We start from the raw sequence: 4,489 nt of genomic DNA, 5'->3' as shown, positions 1-4,489 counted from the left end.
AAGCAAGAGCTATCGAGACGTCCCTGGTGAGGCCTTCTCTGGTACTGCAGCTCTGCAAGGTCACAACTAGAGCTGCCTGGCCTTGGGGACCCTCTAAATCCAGCCTCTGGGCTATAAGCGGTATAAAAGTCAGTCAAGGGCCAGGCTGGATCTGGCAGGGATACCTCTGGCTATGGGAAAGACCTCTGAAAACTGTTCCACACAGGGCCTGGACTCTGGTGTTCAGGGGCAGCAGTAGAAAAGTTTAGGAGAGCTCAAGTCTTTAATGATGGTGGTAGTGATGTTAGTGATGATAATAGTGATGATGGATAACCTTTACTGAACACTTTCTATCTGTCATGCACAGGGTCAAGTGATTTACTTTACATGCATTGTTTCATTTAATCCTCACAAGATTCCTATGTGGAGCAGCACCATTGTTATCTCCATTTTACAGATGAGGAAACTCAGATCAGAGAGATTAAGTAAATGACCAAGGGCAAACAGCTAATTAGCACCAGGATTCGAATCCAGATTTATTGAACTTCAAGGTAAGCCAAAGCACCAGAAGGAATGAAAGTAACATTGGCCAGAGCCTTCAAGGGATATATATTTTATCCCCATTTTTACAGACGAGTGTTATGGATTGAATTGCGTCCTCCAAAAATATGTGTTGTAAATCCTAACCTCTATGCCTGCGGTATTTCTGTTATAGCAACACTAGATAACTAAGGCAGAATTTGGTACTGGAAGAGTGGGTTTTGGAATTGGGTAATGGGTAGAGGCTGGAAGAGTTTTAAGATGCCTAATAGTAAAAGCCTAGATTTCCTTGAAGAGACTGTTGCTAGAATTATGGATGTCAAAGGCAATTCTGGTGAGAGCTCAGAAGGAAGTGAGGAGAGCTATAGAGAAAGTCTCTGTCGTCTTAGAGAATACATATGGTGCCAGCAACAAAATGTTGCTAGAAATGTGGATATTAAATGTGCTTCTGGTGATGCTTTAAAAGAAAATGATGAACATGTGATTGGACAATCGAGGAAGGGCGATGCTTTTTATGCAGTAGCAAAGACCTTATCTGAATTATGTTCAAGTGTTTGGTGGCAGGTAGAATTTGTAAGTGATGAACTTGGATATCTGGCTGAGGAGATTTCTAAGTAAGATCTTAAAGGAGCCTGTCTGGTTTCTCCTTGCTACTTAAAGTAAAACGTGAGAGGAAAGAGATGGACTTAAAAATGAACTGTGAAAAATGAAAACAGAACTTAAAGATTTTGAAAATTTTGTTGTACAAACTAAGGACATGTGTCCTAGGATGTTCACCAAAGACTTGGCTACACAATCTTTTGTTAAAGAGATTAAACCTGTGACTGATGCATCTAACCAACTACCACAGCAGAAAACCCAGCAGCTTAGACTGAAAGGGGCAGAGAAAGAACAAAAGGAAAGAATGCTGTCTGCCTCTTGGAATTCTACAGGCAGGAAACAGGCCAAAGGAGCTATATCTGTTGTCTTCCAAGAGAAGAAAGGACCATACCTGGAGCAGCTTGGAGATCGGCAGAACTGTTGGAAGGAGCACAGGAAGCAAGGCTTTCTCAGTTTCAAAGGGTGGGGCCACAGTCTCCTGGATGTCAAAGGGTGGGGCCACAGCCTCCTAGGTTTCAAAGAGTTGGATCTTCACCAATTCAGTTAAGGAGTGTGAGGCTGCCTTTAAGATGTGCTGGGGTATGGGGCTGCCACCCAAGGGGCAGAAGAATGGGGTCTGTCGGGGCCAAGGAGGTGGGGTTGCCACTCGGATGGAGTAAGAGAATGGGGCCACCCAAAGCCGAAGGAGAAGAGTTGCTGTCCCAGTGGGCCTGAAAGGTGGAGCTGAAGTCCAGGGCTGAGGTGTGTCCACCCAGAATCCAGACAACATGGCCAACACCCAGAGTCTGGAGAACAGAAGATTATTTTCAAGCCTTGAGAGCTAATGCAATTTGTTCTGCTAGGTTTTGGACTTGCTTGGTGCCCATTAGCCCTTCTTTTCCTCCAATTTCTCCCATTCATAATGGAAATGCCTACCTTGTACCTATTCCACCATTGCACTTCAGAAATTGACAACTTGTAGTCTAGATTTCACAGATTCAAGATGAAAAGGAATTTTGTCCCAGGACAGAATATGCCTAAAGTCTCACCTATACTTGATTTAGATGATTCAGAAAATGAGATTTCGGACTTGGAGTTGATTTAAAATTTTTGGGATGATGTGATGGGGTGAATGTGTTTTGCATGTGGCAAGGACATGAATTTTGGGGGGCCCAAGGGTAGAATGTTATGGATTGAATTGTGTCCCCCAAAAATGTGTGTTGTAAATCCTAACCTCTATGCCTATGGTTATAATCCCATTTGGGAATGGATTGTCTTTGTTACTGTTAATAAGGCAGGATTAGTGTAGAGTGTATCTTGAGTCCATCTCTTTTGAGATATAAAAAGAGATTAAAAAGGCAGCAGAGATGGGGTAAGATAGATGCCAAAACACATGGAGATCGCCAAGGAACCAGGAAACAGAAGCTGAAGAGACGAGAGACTTCCCCCAGAGCTGATAGAAAGAGAAAGCCTTCCCCTAGAGCTGGCACCCTGAATTTGGGCTTCTAGCCTCCTAAACTATGGGAAAATAAATTTCTGCTTGTTAAAGCCATCCACTTGTGGTATTTCTGTTACAGCAACACTAGGTAACTAAGACAGTGAGGAAATAGCAGACCAGAGAGGGGAGGAGCTTAGCATTTCCCCCATGAGGTCAGGCACTGTGCCAACCACTTTATATGTATTGTCTCCTCAATCATCATAACATCCCTGTGAAGTAAGTAATTTTATGATCCTCATTTGTGTGGACGAGAAAACCAAGGCTTCAGAGACAATGACTTGCTGGGATACAAAACCAGGCCGGATGATTCCAGAGTCCATGCTCTTAATTTCTTCAGTTGCCCAGAACAAGATGTGAAAGGGGCTGGACTCTCAGTCTATTGCTCCAAGGCTAGATGTAGGCTCTCCACTGGAATGCATTGTTCCTTAAAAGCGTGCTGATCTAGGCCCAACATGTGAAATCACACTCTGCGGTTCTGGGAACCTCAGCCTAGAGGAGGAGGAAGTTCTTGCTCTGGTGTTCAGGTCTGAGCAGGTGTCCTGGGGACTTTCCCTCTATTTTCTTGTCTGGTAGGAGGGAACCCATGCAGGGCGGGTAAGGTCGGACAGCCCCTCTGAGTGCAGGGCAGGAGGCAGGCGTGCCCAATAAAATATGCCTAAACCTTCCCGCCTTCTGCCTTTATCCGAGTGATGCCCTCATCTCCCACCTATCAAACAGCAAGCATGGTGCTGAGAGTTCAAGGTTGGAGTCAGGAGACCTAAGTTCTAGTTCTGGCTCAGGCACTCACTTGATGTGCCCCCTTGACTCTGGGCAGTCAGTTTCCCTATCTGTACAATGTGTGTGCTATGGTGGTGGTGGAGAGGGGATCACAATCCTCCAGGTTTTTAGTTAACACATCATTCCTTAAGTGTCTACTATGTGTCTGAGAGGAGCCTGGGTGGCGCAGTGGCTAAGAGCTTGGCTGCGAACTAAAACATCAGCAGTTTGAATCCACCAGCCACTCCTTGGAAACCCTATGCGGCAGTTCTATTCTGTCCTATAGGGTTGCTATGAGTCCAAATCAACTCAGTGGCAGAGGGTTTGGTATGTGCCAGAGAAGGAGCCCTCGTGATATGGTGGTTAAGTGCTGGGATGCTAAATGAAAGGCTGACGGTTTGAATCCACCAGCTGCTCCTTGGGAGAAAGATGTGGCAATCTGCTCCCAAAGATTTAGTTTTGGAAATCCTATAAGAATTTCTACTTTGTCCTATAGGGTCACTATAAGTCGAGTCACTATTGACTCGATGGCAATGGGTTTTTTTTTTGTGTGTGTTTTTTTTATGTGCCAGAGGAGTCCCTGGGTGGTACAAATTGTTAAGCACACAACTATCGACTATCAGCCGAAAGCCTGGCAGTTTGGAAGACAGGCCTGGTGATCTGCTTCCAAAAGGTCACAGCCTTGAAAATCCTATAGAGCAGTTCTACTCTGTACACATGGAGTCACCATGAGTCGGAATCGACTCCACATGGCAACTAACAGTAACAACATGCCAGGCATTGGAGATATAAACAAACAAAAACAGCAAACCTGTTGCCGTCAAGTCGATTCCGACTCATATCCTATAGGACAGGGTAGAACTGTCCCACAGGGTTTCCAAGGCTGTAATTTTACAGAAGCACACTGCCACATCTTTCTCTCGCAGAGTGGTTGGTGGTTGCCAACTGCAGACCTTTTGGTTAGCAGCAGAGTGCTTAACCACTGCGCTACCAGGGCTTCGCACCGGAGTGCAAAAGCAAACTCAGGCCTTGTTTTCATGGGGCTTAGATGTCACTTTGAGGACTAAGGTGCTCCTGACCCAAGCCATGGTATTTTCAATTGCCTCATACGCATGCAAAAGCTGGACAATGAATAAG

This window comes from Trichechus manatus, unplaced genomic scaffold (assembly GCF_000243295.1).
Source record: "Trichechus manatus latirostris isolate Lorelei unplaced genomic scaffold, TriManLat1.0 scaffold00130, whole genome shotgun sequence".
Taxonomy (NCBI): Eukaryota; Metazoa; Chordata; class Mammalia; order Sirenia; family Trichechidae; genus Trichechus; species Trichechus manatus.
This window is presented reverse-complemented; position numbering follows the sequence as displayed.